The sequence below is a fragment of the Salmo trutta genome, chromosome 4, assembly GCF_901001165.1.
Source record: "Salmo trutta chromosome 4, fSalTru1.1, whole genome shotgun sequence".
Taxonomy (NCBI): domain Eukaryota; kingdom Metazoa; phylum Chordata; class Actinopteri; order Salmoniformes; family Salmonidae; genus Salmo; species Salmo trutta.
The window spans coordinates 58,876,598-58,902,836 of NC_042960.1; the positions used below are offsets into that span (position 1 = coordinate 58,876,598).

The window sequence follows — 26,239 nt, forward strand, 5'->3', positions numbered from 1 at the left end:
ACTCAGTGTACATTATGTCAAGCCTCAATTCCAAGGGGTGTAAAACCGAGTGTCTAAAGGTTTTCAATCCTCCCGTGTACTTGATTGATTAGTTGGAACTCCCCTCACCTCGTTGTCTTGGGTCTTAAATTGGACACAAAGGAAATAAAAACCAGTAGACACACGGACGTCCAGGAAATACGTCTCAGACCCCTGCTTCTTCTCCACCAGAAAACCAGTTTAAAATCAGAAAATTATATCATTGTGATGCTAGGCGACATGGACAAAAATATAAAGATTGACCTAATTGATGCAGTAATGATAAATAGAATGATATGTTTATAACAATATACATCAGTTTATTATTATTATAGTTTAAACTACTACTGGTTTAATGGTTGTAGCCATCAATTGTCCCAATGACTATCACCCATTTTAGCAAACTTATTTCATTTCAAACTTCACATTTCTCTAGTATAGGCTACTTATCGTAATGAGCGATATCAGTAAAATGCCTGCGATAAGTGATCGGTATGGTCGGTGTTGATCATTTTAGGTATATCATCTCAGCACTACATGTGCCATACTGTGCCATATTTTGCCCGCTTGGAAGAAGGTGCCAATAATAGTCAACCATTATAACCCTTCAATGTGCATATTATGTAGTGTACATAAATGGAAGCACTACAAAACTATTCCATGGTTCAGTGACTTATGAAGCAGCTTACTGATAAGACACTCGTTATCTTGATATAGTGTTCGAGACAATAGTCTTGTTCACCTAGGATACGAAGATAATGTGTGTGTGTGTGTGTGTGTGTGTGTGTGTGTGTGTTGCTAACATCAATGAAGCAGACCCCTTTCTTCCTCGTTAATGCAGCCCAACCCCAAGTCAACACACTCCTTTATCACAGCGGCAGGCTGAGCACCCAGGAAACAGTTGGATTTAGGGCAGGGGGCATCCCGAAAGGTCACCCCTGTCATGGTCATGGTCCCTGAAAAGACTCAACCAGCAGAGCCTTGTCAAGCCTACTATCCCTCCCTCCCTTCCGGCCCCACCCATGGATCCCTGGTCGATGAGACTAACCGCTAAACTCAGCTCCACATTCAAACCACTTAGCTCCGCATCTGGGAGAGACGCATCCATAAGTATCTCTAAGAGAGATCAAACCAGTAGAGTTGGAGGAATTCCAGAAGAGGGAGATGTTGTTTACACATAATTGAAATTGACCTAAATGTGATCTCATTAACCGGAAATACTGTACACTAAGTGTACAAAACATTAGGCACACCTTCCTAATATTGAGTTGCACCCCTTTTGTCCTCAGAACAGCCTTAATTAATTGGAGCATGGACTCTACAAGGTGTCAAGGGATGCTGGCCCATGTTTGGCAAATCTGACCACAATTCTATCCTCCTGATTCCTGCTTACAAGAAAACATTAAAGCAGGAAGCACCAGTGACTCGGTCTATTAAAAAAAGTGTTCAGATGAAACAGATGCTAAACTACAGGACTGCATTGCTAGCACAGACTGGAATATGTTCCAGGATTCTTCCGATGGCAGTGAGGAGTACACCACATCAGTCAGGCATTTCTAAATCGATTTGGCCCGGGTGTCCTGGAAGGATATTGACCTCATCCCATCAGTAGAGGATGCCTGGTTGCTCTTCAAAAGTGTTTCTCTCACCATCTTAAATAAGCATGGCCGATTCAAAAAAATGTAGAACTAAGAACAGATTTAGCCCTTGGTTCAGCACAAAAACATCCTGTGGCGTTCTGTATTAGCATCGAATAGCCCCCGCGATATGCAACTTTTCAGGGAAGTCAGGAACCAATATACTCAGTCATTTAGGAAAACTAAGGCAAGCTTTCTCAACATACACACTGAGCTAAAGGGTAGAGCTGCCACTTTCAGGAAGCGGGACTCTAACCCGGAAGCTTACAGTGAGGGAAAAAAGTATTTGATCCCCTGCTGATTTTGTACGTTTGCCCACTGACAAAGAAATTATCAGTCTATAATTTTAATGGTAGGTTTATTTGAACAGTGAGAGACAGAATAACAACAAAAAAATCCATACAAACATGTCAAAAATGTTATAAATTGATGTGCATTTTAATGAGGGAAATAAGTATTTGACCCCTCTGTAAAACATGACTTAGTACTTGGTGGCAAAACCCTTGTTGGCAATCACAGAGGTCAGACATTTCTTGTAGTTGGCCACCAGGATTGCAAACATCTCAGGAGGGATTTTGTCCCACTCCTCTTGCAGATCTTCTCCAAGTCATTAAGGTTTCGAGGCTGACGTTTGGCAACTCGGACCTTCAACTCCCTCCACAGATTTTCTATGGGATTAAGGTCTGGAGACTGGCTAGGCCACTCCAGGACCTTAATGTGCTTCTTCTTGAGCCACTCCTTTGTTGCCTTGGCCGTGTGTTTTGGGTCATTGTCATGCTGGAATACCCATCCACGACCCATTTTCAATGCCCTGGCTGAGAGAAGGAGGTTCTCACCCAAGATTTGATGGTACATGGCCCCGTCCATCGTCCCTTTGATGCGGTGAAGTTGTCCTGTACCCTTAGCAGAAAAACACCCCCAAAGCATAATGTTTCCACCTCCACGTTTGACGGTGGGGATGGTATTCTTGGGGTCATAGGCAGCATTCCTCCTCCTCCTCCTCCAAACACGGCGAGTTGAGTTGATGCCAAAGAGCTCCATTTTGGTCTCATCTGACCACAACACTTTCACCAAGTTGTCCTCTGAATCATTCAGATGTTCATTGGCAAACTTCAGACGGGCATGTATATGTGCTTTCTTGAGCAGGGGGACCTTGCGGGCGCTGCAGGATTTCAGTCCTTCACGGCGTAGTGTGTTACCAATTGTTTTCTTGGTGACTATGGTACCAGCTGCCTTGAGATCATTGACAATATCCTCCCTTGTAGTTCTGGGCTGATTCCTCACCGTTCTCATGATCATTGCAACTCCACGAGGTGAGATCTTGCATGGAGCCCCAGGCCGAGGGAGATTGACAGTTCTTTTGACAGTTCTTTTGTGTTTCTTCCATTTGCGAATAATCGCACCAACTGTTGTCACCTTCTCACCAAGCTGATAGGCGATGGTCTTGTAGCCCATTTCAGCCTTGTGTAGGTCTACAATCTTGTCCCTGACATCCTTGGAGAGCTCTTTGGTCTTGGCCGTGGTGGAGAGTTTGGAATCTGATTGATTGATTGCTTGCTTCTGTGGACAGGTGTCTTTTATACAGGTAACAAACTGAGATTAGGAGCACTCCCTTTAAGAGTGTGCTCCTAATCTCAGCTCGTTACCTGTATAAAAGACACCTGGGAGCCAGAAATCGTTCTGATTGAGAGGGGGTCAAATACTTATTTCCCTCATTAAAATGAAAATCAATTTATGACATGCGTTTTTCAGGATTTTTTTGTTGTTATTCTGTCTCTCACTGTTCAAATAAACCTACCATTAAAATTATAGACGGAGCATTTCTTTGTCAGTGGGCAAACGTACAAAATCAGCAGGGGATCAAATACTTTTTCCCCCTCACTGTATAAGAATTCCCACTATGCCCTCCGACGAGCCATCAAACAGGCAAAGCGTCAATACAGAACTAAGATTGAATCGTACTACACCGGCTCCGACACTCGTCGGATGTGGCAGGGCTTGCAAACTATTACAGACTACAAAGGGAAGCACAGCCGAGAGTTGCCCAGTGACATGAGCCTACCAGACAAGCTAAATAACGTCTATGTTCGCTTTGAGGCAAGTAACACTGAAACATGCATGAAAGCATCAGCTGTTCCAGATGACTGTGTGATCACGCTCTCAGCAGCCGATGTAAGACCTTTAAACAGGTCAACATTCACAAGGCTGCTGGGCCAGACGGATTACCAGGACATGTACTTTGAGCATGCTCTGACCAACTGGCAAGTGTCTTCACTGACATTCTGAAATACCAACATGTTTCAAGCAGACCACCATAGTCCCTGTGCCAAAGACCACTAAAGTAACCTGCCGAAAATGACTACCGACCCTCACGTCTGTAGCTATGAAGTACTTTGAACAGCTGGTCATGGCTCACATCAACACCATCATCCCAGAAACCCTAGACCCACTCCAATTTGCATACCGCACCAACAGATCCACAGATGATGCAATCTCTATTGCACTCCACACTGCCCTTTCACACATGGACAAAAGGAACACCTATGTGAGAATGCTATTCATTGACTACAGCTCAGCGTTCAACACCATAGTGCCCTCAAAGCTCATCACTAAGCTCAGGACCCTGGGACTGAACACCTCCCTCTGCAACTGGATCCTGGACTTCCTGACGGGCCACCCCCAGGTGGTAAGGGTAGGTAACAACACATCCGCCATGCTGAACCTCAACACAGGGGCCCATCAGGGGTGCGTGCTCAGTCCCCTCCTGTACTCCCTGTTCACTCATGACTGCACGGCCAGGCACAACTCCAACACCATCACTAAGTTTCCAATGACACAACAGTGGTAGGCCTGATCACCGACAACGATGAGACAGCCTATAGGGAAGAGGTCAGAGACCTGACCGTGTGGTGCAAGGACAACAACCTCTCCCTCAACCTGATCAAGACAAAGGAGGTGATCGTGGACTACAGGAAAAGGAGGACCGAGCACACCCCCATTCTCATCGATGGGGCAGTAGTGGAGCAGGTTGAGAGTTTCAAGTTCCTTGGCGTCCACATCAACAACAAACTAACATGGTCCAAGCACACCAAGACAGTCGTGAAGAGGGCACGACAAAACCTATTCCACCTCAGGAGACTGAAAAGATTTGGCATGGGTCCTCAGATCCTCAAAAGGTTTTACAGTGGCACCATCGAGAGCATCCTGACGGGTTGCATCACTGCCTGGTATGGCAACTGCTCGGCCTCCGACCGCAAGGCACTAAAGAGGGTAGTGCGTACGGCCCAGTACATCACCAGGGCCAAGCTTCCTGCCATCCAGGACCTCTATACCAGGCGGTGCCAGAGGAAGGCCCTAAAAATGATCAAATGGCTACCCAGACTATTCACATTGCCCCCCCCCCCTCTGGAATGCTGCTGCTACTCTGTTATTATCTATGCATAGTCACTTTAATAACTCTACCTACATGTACATATTACCTCGACACCGGTTCCCCCGCACATTGACTCTATCGGTACCCCCTGTATATAGCCACGCTGTTGTTATTTACTGCTGCACTTTAATTATTTGTTATTCTTATCTCTTAATTTTTTTGAAGGTATTTTCTTAAAACTGCATTGTTGGTTAAGGGCTATATACAGCATTTCACTGTAAGGTCTACACCTGTTGTATTTGGTGCATGTGACTAATACAATTTGATGTTGACTCCAATGCATCCAACAGTTGTGTCCAGTTGGCTGGATGTCCTTTGGGGTGTTGACCATTCTTGATACACACGGGGAACTGTTGAACATGAAAAACTCAGAAGCGTTGCAGTTCTTAACACACTCAAACTACCATACCCCGTTTAAAAAGGCACTTAAATATTTTTTCTTGCACATTCACCCTGTACATGGCAGACATTCGCAATCCATGTCTCAATTGTTTCAAGGCTTAAAAACCCTTATTTAACCTATTTCCTCCCCTTCATCTACAGTACACATTGAAGTGGATTCAACAAGTGACATCAATAAGGGATAAAAGCGCTCACCTGGATTCACCTGGTCAGTCTCATGGAAAGACCAGCTCAACCCGAAAACCAAATTACTTCACCTCTACTCGGGTTGCACATTTTGGGGAATATTCAGAGGTGGAAACTTTCTGTGGGAATTAAAAGGAATATATGGGAATTAACTGAAATATATGCAAATTAACATTAATACAATTTAAATGTAGATGTTTTATGCATTGGATAAATTTACCATATCATACGGAGATAGAAACAAACCTTTCACCTTATAAGTAGACATAATTGCAAATTATTAAATAACTCCAATAGAAAAAAAACAGTTATGAATGGAACTCTAATTAAATGAGTTGACTCTTCACATGGAAGGATTTCACTGAACAACAAAAGCGAATATTAAATGATCCTCAATGAGCCATCACATCTCACAAAAATGTTATCAACATACATCTGTAAAATGATAGTCTAGAAACTAAAGCTTTGGTTGTCTTCCTCTCAGGCTTCCATGTCTTCTCCCTGGACCTCCTCAATGTCTACCTCATGAACATCAGACTGAGGCCTCATCTTCACTGTCACTTTCCAACCTTGTTGAGGATGGCTCAGGCTCAAAAAGCCTCACATTTGCCTGGATGGCCATCAATTGTCCAACCCTTGTATTGGTCAGCCTGCTCTGTGCTTTGGTGTGTGTGTGTTCCCCAAACAAGGACCAGTTGCGCTCTGAGGGGCTGATGTTGGTGGGATTTGGAGGATGGAGGCAACAGGGGAAAGAGCCTCAGATCCACAAAGTCCATTCCAACACGTGGCTGATGAGATATGTTGGCACGACATCAATATTGCATCGCTATCCCAAAGCCCGTGCTTGGAAGTGCACTTCGCCAGACTGCCAAGAACCTTGCCCTCATCCAGGCCAAGGTGGCGAGACGCGGTAGTGATGTCACCATAGGCCTTGTTGATCTCTGCACCAGACAAGATGCTCTTGCCAGCATACTTTGGGGTCCAACATGTATGCTGGGGCGTGTATGGGCTTCAGGCAGAAGTCTTCACGCTTTTTGATGCATTTCAGAACTGCAGTTTCCTCTGCTTGGAGCAACAGTGAAGTGGGCAGGGCAGTACGAATTTCTTCTCTTACATCTGCAAGCAGAGTGTGAACATAAGACAGGATGGCATTGTCTCCCTCAATCCGTGCAATGGCTACTGCTATAGGTTTCAGGAGTTTCAGGCTGCTTACCACTCTCTTCTAAAATACATCATCCAGGAGGATCCTCTTGATGGGGCTGTTCATGTCGACAGACTGATATGGCCATTTGGAGGCTATCCAAGATGGCGTAGCAGTCAGATGTCTTTGTCCTGTCGTGGCCCTTGTATATATCTTTTTACATCCTTTTCTTCGCATATCTTTTTAAAATATTTTCCTTAACCTCAACTTCTAAATACTCTCCTGCAACCCGCCTCACCCAATGTGGCGTGGATCTGTTTTTTTTTCTAAAGTATTTCTATTTACTTCGGATCTGGAATCCCTCAACTGAAGCTAGCCAGCAACCTACCAGCTATCAGTCATCAAACCATTGCTAGCGGTCATCAGCTAACCTTTAGCTCGGAAAGCTCTCGCCAGTTCGAACAACGCGACTTTGAGTCACGTTGTTCGAACTATAATAATATAATAGGTCCGGGAAAAAAAAAAATATATATATTTCCCCATATCCCTGGATTCCTACCGCAAACTCTGAACATTTTCAACTGGATCTTCGCAACTAGCTAACCGCAATCCTATGTGACTACTCCTGGCTAGCGTTTCCATCCCGGAGCAAGCACCAATTAGCCTGAAGCTAGCTCGGCCAGGGCTCCTGTGCTACCACCGAAGCCCACTCCTGGACGACAATATCCGGACCCTTCTACTGCCAGTACGGGGCACGGAACCCCGCCGATCCTCTACGACTGGAATAGTGACATAATCTGCCCGAGGATTCCAACAGGCCCCCCAGGCACAACGTCCGCTGAAGGCCCATTCTGCTAACTGGCCTGCTAGCTATCTAGAGCTACTTGGAACCCTACTAATTCCACGACTGGTCTATTGACGTCACCGCACGAAGAGGCAAAAACAGACTTACCCCCATCGCGACGTCCCCCAAAGGCTGACTTGCTAGCCCCGGTCTGCTAACTGCTAGCCCCGGTCTGCTAACTGCTAGCCCCGGTCTGCTAACTGCTAGCCCCGGTCTGCTAACTGCTAGCCCCGGTCTGCCTACTGCTTGCTTGCTAACCCGGTCTGCTAACTGCTAGCTTGCCAGCCCCGGTCTGCTAATTGCTAGCTTGTTTAGCCCCGGCCTACTAACTGTTAGCATCGGCCTGCTAACTGTCTGAATCGCCGTGTCCCCAGTCAGCCCAACCAATCACTGGACCCATATGTTCACTTGGCTACGCATGCCTCTCTCTAATATCAATATGCCTGGTCCATTACTGTCCTGGTTAGTGATTACTGTCTTATTTCACTGTAGAGCCTCTAGCCCTGCTCAACATGTCTTAACCAACCATGTTGTTCCACCTCCTACATATGGGATGACATCACCTGGTTTAAACATCTCTAGAGACTATATCTCTCTCATCATTACTCAATGCCTAGGTTTACCTCCAATGTACTCACATCCTACCTTACCTTTGCCTGTACACTATGCCTTGAATCTATGCTATCGTGCCCAGAAACCTGCTCCTTTCACTCTCTGTTCCAAACGTGCTAGACGGCCAGTTCGTATAGCCTTTAGCCGTACCCTTACCCTACTTCTCCTCTGTTCCTCTGGTGATGTGGAGGTTAATCCAGGTCCTGCAGTGCCTAGCTCCACTCCCACTCCCCAGGTGCTCTCATTTGTTGACTTCTGTAACCGTAAAAGCCTTGGTTGCATGCATGTTAACATTAGAAGCCTACTCCCGAAGTTTGATTTACTCACTGCTTTAGCACACCCTGCCAACCCGGATGTCTTAGCCGTGTCTGAATCCTGGCTTAGGAAATCCACCAAAAACCCTGAAATCTCCATCGCTAACTATAACGTTTTCCGCCAAGATAGAACTGCCAAAGGGGGCGGTGATGCAAAGACAGCCTGCAGAGTTCTGTATTACAATCCGAGTCTGTACCCAAACAATTCGAGCTTCTACTTCTAAAAATTCACCTTTCCAGAAACAAGTCTCTCACTGTTGCCGCTTGCTATAGACCTCCCTCTGCCCCTAGCTGTGCCCTCGATACCATATGTGAATTGATTGCCCCCATCCATCTTCTGAGCTCGTGCTACTAGGTGACCTAAACTGGCACATGCTTAACACCCCGGCCATCCTACAATCTAAGCTTGATGCCCTCAATCTCACACAAATTATCAATGAACCTATCAGGTACAACCCCAAATCCGTAAACACGGGCACCCTCATAGATGTCATCCTAACTAACTCGCCCTCCAAATTCACTTCTGCTGTTTTCAATCAAGATCTCAGCGATCCCTGCCTCATTGCCTGCATCCATAATGGGTCGGCGACCAAACGACCACCCCTCATCACTGTCAAACACTCCCTAAAACACTTCTGTGAGCAGGCCTTTCTAATCGACCTGGCCGGGGTATCCTGGAATGACATTGACCTCATCCCGTCAGTAGATGATGCCTGGCTATTCTTTAAAAGTGCCTTCCTCACCATCTTAAATAAGCATGCTCCATTAAAAAAAATGTAGAACGAGGAATAGATATAGTCTTTGGTTCACTCCAGACCTGTCTGCCCTTGACCAGCACAAAAACATCCTGTGGCGTTTTGCATTAGCATTGAAAAGTCCCCATGATATGCAACTTCTCAGGGAAGTTAGGAACAAATATACACAGGCAGTTAGAAAAGCTAAGGCTAGCTTTTTCAAACAGAAATTTGCATACTGTAATACTAACTCAAAAAAGTTCTGGGACACTGTAAAGTCCATGGAGAATAAGAGCAACTCCTCCCAGCTGCCCACTGCTCTGAGGCTAGGAAACACTTACCACTGATAAATCCACTATAATTGAGAATTTCAATAAGCATTTATCCATGGCTGGCGATGCTTTCCACCTGGCTACCCCTACCCCGGTCAACTGCCCGGCACCCTCCACAGCAACCCTCCAAAGCCCCCACCATTTCTCCTTCACCCAAATCCAGATAGCTGATGTTCTGAAAGAGCTGCAAAATCAGCCGGGCTAGACAATCTGGACCCTCTCTTTCTAAAATTATCTGCCGAAATTGTTGCAACCCCTATTACTAGCCTGTTCAACCTTTTGTATCGTCTGAGATTCCCAAAGATTGGAAAGCTGCCGCGGTCATCACCCTCTTCAAAGGGGGTGACACTCTAGACCCAAACTGCTACAGACCTATATCTATCCTACCCTGTCTTTCTAAGGTCTTCGAAAGCCAAGTTAACAAACAGATTACCGACCATTTCGAATCCCACCGTACCTTCTCCGCTATGCAATCTGGTTTCAGAGCTGGCCATGGGTGCACCTCAGCCACGCTCAAGGTCCTAAATGACACCATATGCGCCATCGATAAGAGACATTACTGTGCAGCCGTATTCATCGACCTGGCCAAGGCTTTCGACTCTGTCAATCACCACATTCTTATTGGCAGACTCGACAGCCTTGGTTTCTCAAATGATTGCCTCGCCTGGTTTACCAACTACTCTGATAGAGTTCAGTGTGTCAAATCAGAGGGCCTGTTGTCCGGACCTCTGGCAGTCTCTGTAGCTGTGCCACAGGGTTCAATTCTCGGGCCGACTCTGTTCTCTGTATACATCAATGATGTTGCTCTTGCTGCTGGTGAGTCTCTGATCCACCTCTACGCAGACGACACCATTCTGTATACTTCTGGCCCCTCTTTGGACACTTAACTAACCTCCAGACGAGCTTCAATGCCATACAACTCTCCTTCCGTGGCCTCCAACTGCTCTTAAACGCAGGTAGAACTAAATGCATGCTATTCAATCGACCACTGCCCGCACCTGCTCGCCCGTCCAGCATCACTACTCTGGACGGCTCTGACTTAGAATACGTGGACAACTACAAATACCTGGGTGTCTGGTTAGACTGTAAACTCTACTTCCAGACTCACATTAAGCATCTCCAGTCCAAAATTAATTCTAGAATCGGCTTCCAATATCGCAACAAAGCATCCTTCACTCATGCTGCCAAACACACCCTCGTAAAACTGACCATCCTACCAATCATCGACTTCGGTGATGTCATCTATAAAAAAGCCTCCAACACCTACTCAACAAACTGGATGCAGTCTATCACAGTGCCATCCATTTTGTCACCAAAGCCCCATACACTACCCACCATTGCGACCTGTACGCTCTCGTTGGTTGGCCCTCGCTTCATACTCGTTGCCAAACACACTGGCTACAGGTTATCTACAAGTCTCTGCTAGGTAAAGCCCTGCCTTATCTCAGCTCACTGGTCACCATAGCAGCACCCACTCGTAGCATGCGCTCCAGCAGGTATATCTCACTGGTCATCCCCAAAGCCAATTCATCCTTTGGCCGCCTTTCCTTCCAGTTCTCTGCTGCCAATGACTGGAACGAACTGCAAAAATCTCTGAAGGTGGAGACTCATATCTCCCTCACTAGCTTTAAGCACCAGCTGTCAGAGCAGCTCACAGATCACTGCACCTGTACATAGCCCATCTGTAAACAGCCCATCTATCTACATACCTCATCCCCATACTGTATGTATTTATTTATCTTGCTCCTTTGCACCCCAGTATCTCTACTCCCACATGCATCTTCTGCACATCTACCATTCCAGTGTTTAATTGCTATATTGTAATTACTTCGCCACCATGGCCTATTTATTGGCTTAACCTACCTCATTTGCACTCACTGTATATAGACTTTTTGTTTTCTTTTGTTCTACTGTATTATTGACTGTATGTTTTGTTTATTCCATGTGTAACTGTGTTGTTGTATGTGTCGAATTGCTACGCTTTATCTTGGCCAGGTCGCAGTTGCAAATGAGAACTTGTTCTCAACTAGCCTACCTGGTTAAATAAAGGTGAAATGAAAAAAATAAAAAATAAAATTCTTGAAGAGACTCCTTCCCCTCCAGGAGACTGTCAAACATGTTGACAACACCACCCCAACGGGTGTTGCTGGGCAGCTTCAATGTGGTGCTCCTATTCTTCTCACTTTGCTTGGTGAGGTAGATTGCTGCTATAACTTGATGACCCTTCAAATACCTAACCATTTCCTTGGCTCTCTTGTAGAGTGTATCCATTGTTTTCAGTGCCATGATGTCCTTGAGGAGCAGATTCAATGCATGAGCAGCACAGCCAATGGGTGTGATGTGAGGGTATGACTTTTCCACTTTAGACAAAGCAGTCTTCATGTTCGCAACATTGTTTGTCACCAGTGCAAATATACCTTCTGTGGTCCAAGATCATTAATGACTGCCCTCAGCCCATCTGCAATGAAGAGACCGCTGTGTCTGTTGTCCCTTGTGTCTGTGCTCTTGTAGAATACTGGTTGAGGGGTGGAGATGATGTATTTAATTATTCCTTGCCCACGATCGTTCGGCCACCCATCAGAGATGATTGCAATACAGTCTGCTTTCTCTATGATTTGCTTGACCTTCACTTGAACTCTGTATCCAGCAAATGAGTAGATAAAGCATGTCTGGTTGGAGGGGTGTATGCTGGGCGAAGAACATTCAGAAATCTCTTCCAATACATATTGCCTGTGAGCATCAGAGGTGAACCAGTTGCACACACAGCTTGAGCAAAACATTTATCAGCATTTCTCTGACTACGTTCCTCCATTGAGTAAAAAAAAACACGAGCTGTTGCTATAGATAAGATGTCTGATTCATCATTTTCACCTCGAATAGACGTAGAGGGACTTTAGTCAGAGGTTGCTTTTTGTGAGCGCTGAGGGAACTTTATGCACTTGGCCAGATGATTCTGCATATTTGTTGCATTCTTCACATACGATTTGGCACAGTATTTGCAAATGTATTTCCTTCTACATTAGCTGCAGTGAAATGTCTCCACACATCAGATAGTGCCCGTGCCATTTTCTTGTAAAGATTAGAAAAAATGTGTAAAAAAAACCCAAATACAATTTCAAGTACAAATAGCTAAGCAGTTAGATTAAACAACTCTTTTGTAAGATAAATGTTTTATCATGAAACGTATGGAAACAGGTGAATTAACACTCAGTTAGCAGGTTCAAGCAAGCTAAAACCCACATGGTAGCAAAAACTAACTAGTAGAAATTGTTAACAAGTTAGAAGTGATTTAAACACTTTGCTGAAGGCTACCATTTACTAGTTAACAAAAAATCATGTATGTCATATAAAATATATTCACCCCACCCAGTATTGTAATCAAAGCTTACCAGAAAGCATGTAGTCCTTGGCTCAGACAGTGTAGTAGTGTGGGCTCAATAGCATCTCATTACTGTGCAAGATCTTGAGAATCAGCTGTCCATGTGATGGAAGAGTGCACTGCACATGTGATGGAAGAATGCACTGTGCATGCAGAGGGTTGCAATTCCATTGAATTGGGCATAGCTTAACCAAAATATTCCACAAGACCTAGTGTATCCCAAAAAAGGTTGACTGTTATAAGCTAACTTTTTTGATGAATTTAAGCAAAATTCCCCAAATTCCCGGGCTTAACTTCCCACGGAAAAATTCTGGATATTTACCAGAAAGTTTCCGAATCTTTGGAACCCTAACGTCCACGCAGTGCATAATTTTTTCACACTACTTTCCTGCTGTTGTGATAGGAAGAGCAAATTGAGCACACTGTAAATACTACAACATGACCACTTTGGAATCGAGGTGGTGTTCATTTTCAACATCAAACTACTCGGGGTACTCGCTTCAAACATGAAATTTAGGCTGGTAGACTCATCCTCCATACCTTACAAGCGCAAGTACATATGTTTGAGTTCACGTCATGACCCCCTTTGTTGCTAAATGAAATGAAATGCCTTCGTCTTGGTAATTGTGGTTGCCACTGAGGGTTCCAAAGGCTTTATGGCTAATGCCTCCATTTTGTGCGGTGGCACAAATGTCACCCATTATTACTAATGAATTGGCCACCAAGGGATTTCCTCTCTCCCTGTTGCTCTACTTAATTAGGGGTTTAAAATCTCATTCAATTATTTATAACCAACAGTGCACAGAGTTCCACTTTTACTCCTCAGTTAAGAGATTAATAAGATATGCTTTGTTTGCAGTTGTATAATTATAGCTAATACCTGCATAAATTAATCTACTGAGGAAGATGGAAGCAGATTTGACAGCCTGGCTGGAAAAATAACACTGAAGCAGAGAGAGATGGCAGGCAGATTTGGAGCTCGTGGGTTTTAACTGCAAACTGATCAATTTGTCAGAGGAGACCATTTCTCTCACTCTACAGTATGTTTGTAGAGTTACTTAAATGAAGAAGTGAGTAATGAAATGTTTAGAATTTCAATGTGAGAAGAGTGATGCATGCAGGGAGAGGAGAGTGAGTAAAAGTCTAACAAGTTGTTTACTGAATCAGACGAGATGTGTATCCTTCGAGAAATCACTATTTCGTCCTTCAAAATAATATTAACACCTTTACACGGTTCAAAAATACCCCAGTGGAAAGTAAAGGAGCAACATCTGCACACTACACTTGACAGTATGATGTCAAAACAGATTGTTGAGCCCATGGGTCTTTGTTCAAAACCACCAGTTTCATTTTGCGATCCCAAAGAGTTTCATATCAGTTTTTCTCTGAAAGATGCTATGGATAGCTTCAATATTAGCTATGCATAAAACATAGCTAATATTGAAGCGATAAATGTTTTAATATTGCAACAGGCTATCTGTTGCTCCCCGCCCCCCTGTCCATCCTCTTTGTCTTTCAGTGAGTGGCCACGATACAATTCCAACAGAAATGTATTTCCAATGAGCGTATAGGCAACAGGAGGAAGTCCAAAGACAAGAAACCCCAATAGACTGGCACACACACACAGAACTACTAACACACAGGCCTTAGTGACAAAGCAAGATGGTACCATTTCATTCGGCGAGCACTGAAACGTGACGGTGCTGATTTCCCAGTCTGAAACAGAAGAATATGACAATCTCGGATCGGGCAGCACACACTGCAACTTTCACACTCTGACTTTCCTTTTCAAGTATTAAAAACAGGAGGCGGACAGAGTTCCCTTGTCCTGCAACTCTGAAAGACTACGTGATGGTCACCTCTACAGTATAACACTCAGTGTGTGTCTGAGTGAGTGAGAGAGACTAACATGGAGAGTGAGAGCGGGATAGAAAGGAGAGCAAGTGAGAGAGGGATAGAGAGAAAGAGAGCAAGTGAGAGAGAGCAAGTGAGAGAGAGCGAGAGAGAGAGCAAGTGAGAGAGAGCGAGAGAGAGAGAGAGAGAGAGAGAGAGCAAGTGAGAGAGAGAGAGAGAGAGAGAGCAAGTGAGAGAGAGAGAGAGAGAGAGAGAGAGCAAGTGAGAGATGAACAAAAGACAAAAAGGAAGAGAGACCAATGGGGAAAGTAAAGGAGAGTCAGAGAAAAGTGGGAGCGGGAGAAACTATCGAATAGAGGGCCCCCCAGAGAGACTAGATTTGAACAAACATGTTTTCACTTACAGCTCTCTCAGACTTCAAAGCCAGTACCCTGAGCTGTGCTGTTTTACCGGGCAGACAAACAGTAATCCCATTTTTAACCTCTGGGCAGTAAACAGGCCATGAAGAGGAGAGAAAGAGGGAAATAGAGGCAGAAAGATGACTACCCACGGCCTGCTTTGGGTCTGGGAGATAAGTACGCAAGCCCTGCCGGCCAAACTATTCAAAACAACATCATCCAAAGGAAACATCATGATGATGCAGACGTTGAATACAGACGGAAAGTTTTCAGACTCCATTACTTTTTCCTGATTTTGTTACATTACAGCCTTATTCTAAAATTTATTAAATTGTCCCCCCCCCCCTCTCATCAATCTACACAAAATACCCCATAATGACAAAGCAAAAACAGGTCATTTTCTTTGCAAATGTATACAAAAATACAAAAATGAAATATCACATTTCCATAAGTATTCATCCCCTTTACTCACTACTTCGTTGAAGCTCCTTTGGCAGTGATCACAGCTTTGAGTCTTGGGGATGACGCTACAAGCTTGGCACACCTGTATTTGGGGAGTTTCTCCCATTCGTCTCTGTGGATCCTCTCAAGCTCTGTCAGGTTGAATGGGGAGCATTGCTGCACAGCTATTTTCAGGGTTTCTCCAGAGATGTTAGATCGGGTTCAAGTCCGGGCCCTGGGTGGGCTATTCAAGGACATTCAGAGACTTGTCCCGAAGCCACTCCTGCATTGTCTTGGCTGTGTGCTTAGGGTTGTTGTCCTATTGGAAGGTGAACCTTCAGCCCTGTCGGAGGTTCTGAGTGCTCTGGATCTGGTTTTCAAGGATAGCTCTGTACTTTGCTCTGTTCATCTTTCCCTTGATCCTGACTAGTCTCCCAGTTCCTGCCGCTGAAAAACATCCCCACAGCATGATGCTGGTACCACCAAGCTTCACTGTAGGGATGGTGCTAGGTTTCCTCCAGACGTGATGCTTGGCATTCAGGCCACAGAGAATCTTGTTTTCCATGTTCTGAGTTCTTAAGATGCCTTTTGGCAAACTCCAAATGGGCTGTTATGTACCTTTTACTGAGGAGTGGCTTCCGTCTGACCACTCTACCATAAAGGCCTGATTGGTGGAGTGCTGCAGAGACTGTTGTCCTTCTGGAAGGTTCTCCCATCTCCACAGAGAAACTCTGGAGCTCTGTCAGAGTGACCATTAGGTTCTTGGTCAGCTCCCTGACCAAGGCCCTTCTCCTCCCGATTGAGCTCTAGGAAGAGTCTTGGTGGTTCAAAACTTCTTCCATTTAAGAAGGACGGAGGACACTTTGTTCTTGGGCACCTTCAATGCTGCATACATTTTTTGGTACGCTTCCCTAGATCTGTGCCTCGACACAATCCTGTCTCGGAGCTCTACGGACAATTCCTTCAACCTCATGGCTTGGTTTTTTCTCTTACATGCACAGTCAACTGTGGGACCTTATATAGACAGGTGTGTACCTTTCCAAATTATGTCCAATCAATTGAATTTACCACAGGTGGTCTCCAAGTTGTAGAAACATCAAGTATGATCAATGGAAAGGATGCACCTGAGCTCAATTTCGAGTCTCATAGCAAAGGGTCTGAATACTTGTAAATAAGATATTTTAAATTAGCAAAACATTCTAAAAACTTGTTTTCGCTTTGTCATTATGGCATATTGTGTTTAGATTGGGTAAAACATATTACTTAATCAATTTTAGAATAAGGTTGTAATGTAACAAAATGTGGAAAAATGGAAGGGGTCTAAATACTTTCCGAATGCACTGTATACGTTTAATACTAAGGATGGGAATTGCCAGGGATCTCACGATACGATATCAGGATACTTAGGTGCCAAAACGATATGTATTGCGATTCATACAAATCATCAACTCGTGAGACCAGGATGGTTCGTGCGAGGCAATGATTCTATACGTATTAACATTCAATACTGTGATTTTATTGCGATTCAATGTTCCAAACATATTGCTCACCAAATGTCTGCTGCAGAGGGACAAGAGAGAGCCATGAGGAAACGAGTTGATCAATCATGGAAATAAAAGTGCTGGGAAAAAATTATATTTAAAAAGATGAAGGAAAACAAGCTATGAAGGAAAAATACTGGAGTTTTATTGCACGCACAGCGAACTAGCGCAAAAATAATATTGTGATAGTCAAAACTATACAATATGTAACTGCATCCATTTTTTCCCCCATTTAATACTGAATCTGCTGTCTGATTCGTGCTTCATAACTAAAGTAGGGGAAGTGGAGAGAGAAAAGTGGTATGTCGGATATCTTTCGATTTATGGAGGATATCAATGAGTGTTTCAGTTAGTCAGACATTAATAATCAGAAAAACAGGTCATGGTTTGAAAGATGAGCCTTAAGAACCTGCAAGGCATATAAAGTCACATGTCAGGTGTTAAGTGATTAGTTGCTGCAGTAGTTCATCCTGATTGTTGAGTAGCTACAAATAGTAGTCCTGAGACGAGTTCAACAATGCTTCTGTTTGCAGTGAACATGTTGCCAAAGTAACAATTTCAGTTGAACGATTTGAAAAAACATTCCAAAATGTTACAGTGAAACATCAAACAACTATTTTTTGTTAGGATTACTGTGCCTTTTTAGCGACAATTTTCAAACTGAAAATGATTTAGCTATTCCTACTAAATATCTTAGAATGTCTACATGGCCACGTGACTATTTTTAGAAGCAGTTTAGACACGAAACAAACACGTTTGCTGCACACCATCTTCTCAGACTGTTAGCTAACGTTAGCGAACGGTCGCGGCTAACATAAAACAAAATGGAATGTTAGCCAACATTTGCAAACTATTACCCTTGTTGAACGGCACCTCTGTTTTACAGTTCCCATCAGCATCATTCAAAAACAAAAGCACAGGATTCCAGTGTAAGGATTCCCTCAAGAATACACAAGGCCAGACGAGCCTGAGTCCATCAATACTCAGATCACACACAGAGAGGAAAGAGGGGGGATGCATTGACAGAATCTTCCGCTATGAATCTCCTACAAATCGCTCATTACTGATTGATTTTATGTGCTCTGTTGTCTGTGATCTGCGAAACCTCCAAGACTAAGCTGCTTGAACATACCGTGAAGAAAAATAAACGCAACATGCAACAATTTCTAATATTTTACTGAGTTACAGTTCATATAAGGAAATCAGTCAATTAAAATAAATAAATTAAGCCCTAATCTATGGATTTTACATCACTGGGAATACAGAGATGCATCTGTTGGTCACAGATGCCTTTAAAAAAGGTGTGGATCAGAAAACCAATCAGTATCTGGTGTGACCACCATTTGCCTCATGCTGCGTAACATCTCCTTTGCATAGAGTTGATCAGGCTGTTGATTGTGGCCTGTGGAATGTTGTCACACTCTTCAATGGCTGTGCGAAGTTGCTGGATATTGGAGGGAACTGGAACACGCTGTCGTACATGTCAATCCAGAGCATCCAAACATACTCAATGGGTTACATGTCTGGTGAGTATGCAGGCCATGGAAGAACTGGGACACTTTCAGCTTCCAGGAATTGTGTAAAGATCCTTGCGACATGGGGCTGTGCATTATCATACTGGAACATGAGGTGATGGCGGCAGATAAATGGCATGACAATGGGCCTCAGGATATGGTCTGAATATGTATGTAAATAAGGTATAGTTATTTTATTTGTAATACATTTGCAAAAATGTCTAAACATGTTTTTGCTTTGTCATAATGGGGTATTGTGTGTTTAGATTGATAAGGATTTTTATTTTAATCCATTTTACAATGAGGCTGTAACGTAACAAAATGTGGAAAAGGGAAAGGGGTCTGAATACTTTCTGAATGCACTCTATGTAGTGGTGAAATATTTTCTCTATCATGAACCAAATTCTTCATTTCAAGGTATCCAGTTACAATCAGAGAGGCTTTGTCTTGCCAACATCGCTTCAAGGTGACTCACGCCTGTGGCAAACGACTTTGTGAAATGTGACTGATGGCAAAATCCTAAATTGAGATATGTTTGAGTAACTCCAACATTTGCACAAATCTCATTGACATCAGTGCATCATTTCAGTGAAGGATTGAGTCTTTCATGCATTTCACATTCATTATAAGTTCGATTTCAGCACTAAAGCAGCACAGCGGAGATGAAAATGGAATTGACCAAATTACAGGTTTACAACACAATCAACCTTCTGGTGCCTGTTGATTCTCAAACTCACCATAGAACAATCATTACTAAACTCCAACCTGCAGGAAACCGGGAAAATTATTTTGAACACCTCGTGATTAGTCCAAAACTATATTTCTCCATGGGGGGCCTGGGACAAACGGACCAATTTGGTCAAGGCAATATACCAACATAAACGGTGTCCCACCTAGTTGCCACTGAGGTCTTTTATCCACTGGGCCGCCGAACAAAAGGGATATAAAAGCCAAAGTAAAGCTAATGACATGCCTATGGAGCACTGGCGATGGTAGATGTTTATACAGAGGGTCTTTACTGCACTTTTCATCTTACGCTAAAGGGAAAATCATGAAAGGGAGTTATTTTTTGGATTGATTGGCAGCCTCTTTTCATCTGTTGCTTTGTTGGAAGGGAAAACGTTGTGCAAGGAGAGAGAACAGCAAGGTACAGAGCGACAGACAAAGTGAGCGTTCACGCCGAATCAAACTTTGTCTCAAAGCAGTCTAATGTTTAGATGTCCCACACCAATCTGTTGTAGATCCCACTATATTGTATGCCTCAATCCTTAATTAATGGGAAAGATTGGCACCGCCTGAAATGACACGGTGCCCATCTTTCGATCCAGATGACGAGGGACATGGATTTCAACACTTTATGGTCTGAAAATGTCTGACAAACCTTGGTTTTGGAGTGAACTATAACCACTATTTCACAGTGCAAACCTAGACAGCTGTCCATGTTTTGCTTTGAGTGACATTAGTCCGAATTAAGTCAGTGATCAGTTGGATGCATCTGATAGCTCTGCAAAGGCTTGACACATGTCTGGAGGAACATAACGAAAGCGTCCAGTGAGAGCGTTCATGATTTTCAAGTTTCAATGTCACATGCACAAGTACAGTGAAATGCCTTTCTTGCAAACTCAACCCAACAATGCAATTATCAATAACAAATGTAATACTAGTATTAAAAAAACAAGAAATAAGAAGAAATGACACATAGACCTCAGAGTAGGTAAGTGTCAATTCTGTCGTCTGTACATAATGCCATTATTGCTGGACTGGGAGACATGACTGCTATCTTCCCTCTGAGGGGAAGTGAGATGTTACTAACCACAGTATCTATGGACAACTGAGGGTTCAAGCAAGGTATTCTCATCCTCCTGACTGACACTCACATACCCGCACACATTTTGCTTCCTCACATACACCCCAAAACACACAGACATAACCATGTACATATACACAATACAAAAAATACACACATTAAGACCTGCATCCACACATTATCCACAATCCAAGCTACTCTCCTTTCTGCACTCCCCCTCAGTGAGAGTAAATCCACTTTCATGCCACGTTAGGAGCGTTCGAACAAACCCATATCAAAGCAAACAGACGGTTGCAGGAGCTGCCGTAGAGCCACCACGCTCCCACTCTGTCCCAGGAAGCCACCAGAGAAAGAAGCGCTGAATTGACTGCTGCAGGGGACAGAGCAGACTTCCTCTGTTGTGGCAGAGATTCTCTGGATTCATAGACAGCTATGCTAGCTAGCTATATACAGAATGTGTTACCGAGATAGTGTAATTTTTAAAAGGGTGTTGTTTTTACACCTCAAAAAGTAGAGAATCAGAGTAAGTAATAATTTAAAAAGGCCCAGTGCAGTCAACGTGATTTTCAAGTTTTATATTAATATATATTTCCACACTGAGGTTGGAATAATATTGTGAAAATGTTGATAAAGTCGTTTTAGTGTAAGAGCTGTTTGAAAAGATCACCTGACATTTCAGCCTGTTTTGGTGGGATGGAGCTTTGGCCTTTCCATTGTGACATCACCGTGCGGTAAATTAGTTAAAGGGATACTTCGGGATTGTGGCAGAGACCCTTTCTCTACTTCCCCAGAGTCACTCCCCAGAGTGAACTTGTGGATACCATTTTTATGTCTGTGTCCAGTATGAACTAGCATTAGCACAATGACTGGAAGTCTTTGGGTAGCAGGGCACTGGCAGGCACTGATGAGGACTGAGGTGAATCAAAATGGATCGATGTGGATCCCAGTCCTTATTTCTCACTTGATGGCCACCTAATTGGCAATGTGTAGTCCTTAGTCTTTCAAAAGGTCAATGGTGTTGTCTGCCTGTCTTACTCACACTTTGGTTAAAACAGGCTCATCATGGACCTGTCAATCAGGGTTGTCATGGAAGACAGTTAAAGTCCTGTACCTGCCTTTGCGCAATGATCTGGCGCAGTGCAGCTGTGGAGGGATTAAAGCCAAGAGATGACAAAGACACATCTCCCAGGTTTCTTCATGTAAGAGGTGTGCGCAACCTCTCTCTATTGGTCACCAGCGCTGTCACACAACTCAGAGTGGGAGGACTCAGGGCTGTCACCTCTGTAGGCCATACCCTCATGCTGCTTGCCAGGATCCACAGGTTGCTAAGTAACGTTGTCCTCTATCAGACAAGTGTGGTGGCTCTGTCAGTGCTTGACACCGTGAGGTGACAGACTGATGAGAAGAAATGAAACGACCCAGGCTGTCAACAAGCAGGAATAGTATGCAACAGGAGATAAATGGAAAATATGAGGTAAATAAATAATTGAAAGGAATGGTTGTAGGAAAATCCCACCAACGCCTTCTGCACACTAAGCAGGGCTAAATGTCATTGCATAGGTAGCAAGCAGACACCCAATGAGTGTGCACGTACGGATCCAATGAAAAGAGCTAAGTCGATAAACATCACAACCATAATTATCATGATCATCATTATAATTATTATCATTATCCAGAGACTCACTCATTACAAAGGAGTATCACTCACCTGCATATTTAACACCTAACATGGCCACGTGGTAGTGCTTAAGGGGCTTAACCCACACACAGAGCATGCTGGTGGTTTGTACGGTCAGGCACCCAGTGGACGGCTAGCAGCCACCAGACACAGAACAAGAGATAAAGTCTGTTAAGCCCACTTCACCTCTCACAGAGCCAGGTGATGAGTGATGTATTAATTTCCTATTTTCCAGGGATAAAGCAGGCGCACGCACAAAGCACAGGAGATCGTTATCTTCAATTGAGAGCACAAAGCAATATGAATACCCTAGAAATGCTAAGCATTCAAAGCCAGGCGATAATGAATATCTTGGGCCTAGTCAATCGATAGTCCTTTAATCTTGGGTGGGCGGCTAGTTTGAGAGATTGGACTCCGTTCTAAAAGTTTTAATTGGCTGAGAGATTTTTATCAGCGCTTTGGCCATGACCATGTTGTTCATGAGGTTGAATTCTCTTAACGAATGGTCGGGCGGTTGGTCAGTCAGTCCAATGAAATTGACTCCTTGGTGAAATTCAAAAAGCTGTAAATAAATAACTGGTCTCAAATTGTAATTAAAATCATGATTAATTAATGGACTAAGACTTGATTGGTAATTAAGAAGAACTGAAAAAGTAGCGCTAACCAATTAGTCAGTACTCATGTTTGTTCTGCTTGAGAACACATCGTGTATCGATCTCAAAACAAATCGAAACAAATCTGATGTATTCCCAAAATAGAGGGCTGAACAAATTTTAATAATGTTCTCTGGTAATTCAGTATCAAATGTCTTATCAAATAAATAAATGAAAGAGTGACAACTGAAGGAACTAACACTGAATGATGAAAATATTGCCGGAGGTAAAATTATGGAATGATGCCTTGATTAATATCACTGGAGAATCTCTTACATTTTGAAATAATTAGCTATACAAACTGTGTGACAGCCACTATGGCACACGGTCAGTGTTATGCTATGTAATTGAAGATGTACTCTGTTCTGTAGCATATCAATGTGCTCTCTGACATGTTAATGTAAAATATAAAATCCTGTTTTTACGCCAGGCTTTCCCATCTTACTGTGGAACCTGTGTGCTAAATTATTGGGAAGATGCTAATTAGCTAAATATCAGACAGCTGCAATGATGCAGTCCAATTGAATAGCTTACAGGCATAAATTTGTCAAAATAATGCATTAGTCAGTTAATATACTGTATGTGCGGGCAATGTGACACATAGGGATAAGAATTTCATACAGGCATACACAGAAAGACATTTTAGAGTTGACATTGGTGAGCCGTCATTTCATATTCATCTCCTACTCTGAGTGTAAAGTTTATGCATGAATGCAGTGATAAGTAGCTGGATGAAGTGCTGTGATTCCAAACGGCTATGAAACAGTACTCATAACTGCATTCTCTACCAGAAAGTTGGTTGGTCCTCTTTGATGTCACGGAGGTTGATACATTACTATGTATAAAGTCCTTATACAAAAAGACCCACTTAACCTAACATCTTTACTGAACTTCAGACATACGAGGCACCACACCCGGTCTCAGGGATGGCCAACTCTCGAAATTCCTTCAGGCTCTTCTCTCAGTATGACTCCCTGATAAAAAAAGGTAAAAAATGTAATAAAAGTACTGTTGGATAAGCATCTTCCCCCCACTGTCTCTCTCCATCTCTTTCCACATCCCATTATTCTTCTCACCATTTACTTGCCTTTCTCTTCGACACCCCTTTTTTCTCTATGCTAATCATCATCACCTGTTCTTCTCCTTCTAACACTCCTCCTCTCGCTTTCCCCTCCTCTTCCAGTCCTCCACTTTATTGCCTCTATGCTTCCCATACACCTCATTAATAACAGTTGAAGAATCACCACTAAGAACGGATAGAAATGATAAGCAATGGTTTTACGCACATCCAACTTTTGCACAGCAGCAGAACAAAAAGAAGAGCCAATAAAGAGAAAAGGTAATGTTGGTTCACTGGTTGCTGTTCTCAGTGCTATGTTGATCAATCTATTGGTAATTGTCACGTCTGCTCCTCCCCTCCGGCGTACGACATTATGATTCACACCTGGACTCCATTACCTTCATAATTTCCTCCCCTTTATATGTCACTTTCCCATGTTCACTCAGCAGTTGGTATTGTTCTTGTGTATCGGCGTACTGCCTTGTTAGAGTCGTGTTCTTGGTTTTGTTGTTTTAATAAAACGTTTCGCCTGCACTTGCTTCCGACTCACCGCCCCATCATTACAGTAATACAAATTCCAACTTTTGACAGACATGGTCGTAGTGAAAATGTTGAGCCTGATGTAGAGCAGAAAATTCCATGTGTTCGGAAAGTATTCAGACCCCTCATTTTTCCAAATGTTATCACTTTACAGCCTTATTCTAAAATGTATGAAATTGTTTCCCCCTCATCTATACACAATACCCCATAATGACAAAGCAAAAACAATTTTGTAGACATTTCTGAAAAAAAAAAGTTTCATATCACATCTACATAAGTATTCAGACCCTTTACTCCGAGTGCCTGATTGGTGTCACACTTTTTCTCCATCCCTAGCAAACACAGCTGATTCATCAAATTGCATTCTTAACTGAAGATCATGATTAGGTGATTATTGGAGTCAGGTGTGTTAGCTGGCAAACCTGTGACACCAATCAGGCCCTCGGACTGGAATTGCCCACCCCTGCTTACTCAGTACTTTCTTGAAGCACCTTTGGCAGCGATTACAGCCTCGAGTCTTCTTAGGTATGACACTACAAGCTTGGCACACCTGTATTTGAGGAGTTTCTCCCATTCTTCTCTGCAGATCCTCTCATGCTCCATCAGGTTGGATGGGGAGCGTCGCTACACAGCTATTTGTAGGTCTCTCCAGAGATGTTCGATTGGATATAAACCTTCGCCCCAATCTGAGGTCCTGAGCACTCTGGAGTAGGTTTTCATCAAGGATCTCTGTACTTTGTTCCTGACTAGCCTCCCATTCCCTGCCGCTGAAAAACATCCCTACAGCATGATGCTGCCACCACCATGCTTCACCGTAGGGAAGGTGCCAGGTTTCCTCTAGATGTGACGCTTGGCATTCAGGCCAGAGAGTTCAATCTTGGTTTCATCAGACTAGAAATAAACATGTTTTTGCCTTGTCATTATGGGGCATTGTGTGTAGATTGATGGAAAAAAAAGATTTAATCAATTTTAGAATAAGGCTGTAACGTTAAAAACAGGAAGGGGTCTGAATACTTTCCAAATGCACGGTATACGCACTAGCGGGTATGGAGACTACCGGAGGGCAGAAAGCAATCAATAGACAAAGATTAATAGTGGACTGTCGGATGCTATCAGGGCATTGCGGTGTATTGCCAAAGCTACTGTATTGATCAGGCCTAATGACTTACCTGACATGCAGTGATCACATTAGAATGGATTATATGTGCCTGGGTCTGCTCTAGTGGTGGGGGTGCTGCTGCTGACTCCTAACTACACAATGCCCCTACATATCCATAGGAACAACAACATGAACATGATCAAGCACACACGCCATGTACTCGGAGTGACAAAGGCAAATACTTTGAACCTTTTAAGAGTCTGTTTTAGTGGATTTGCATAGTCCTGAGCATCATGGGTAAATGTGTAAGCACAGTAATAAGTCAGAATTCCACCTCCTCAAGTTGGACATATGGCCTGTGGCCTTCCGCACTCTAGCAGATGCCTTGGAGAATTGAGAATTCAAAAAGTTGATGAGCTTCTTACACTTCAAGATGATGTCCACTGAATAGTAATAACAGGTTGTCTTTGATCACATCTTGCCCTGACACTCTTCACATAGTGAGCCATGCAAAGACAGGCATAGACTTCAATGGGTTCCTCTCCCATCTACTGCAATTAAAGAGGTTGAGAAGCCCGCTCAACTGATAAGATCTCCATCTCATAACCTATGATAGTCACAA

The 26,239-nt window shown here is 43.5% G+C and overlaps 1 protein-coding gene across 7 annotated transcripts in view; it reads right to left on the reverse strand.

Annotated features, from left to right (window-relative positions):
* cadps2 (Ca++-dependent secretion activator 2) overlaps positions 1–26,239 on the reverse strand; it is a 237,066-nt gene that overhangs the window by 155,251 nt on the left and 55,576 nt on the right. The gene's annotated exons all lie outside the window — the stretch shown is intronic.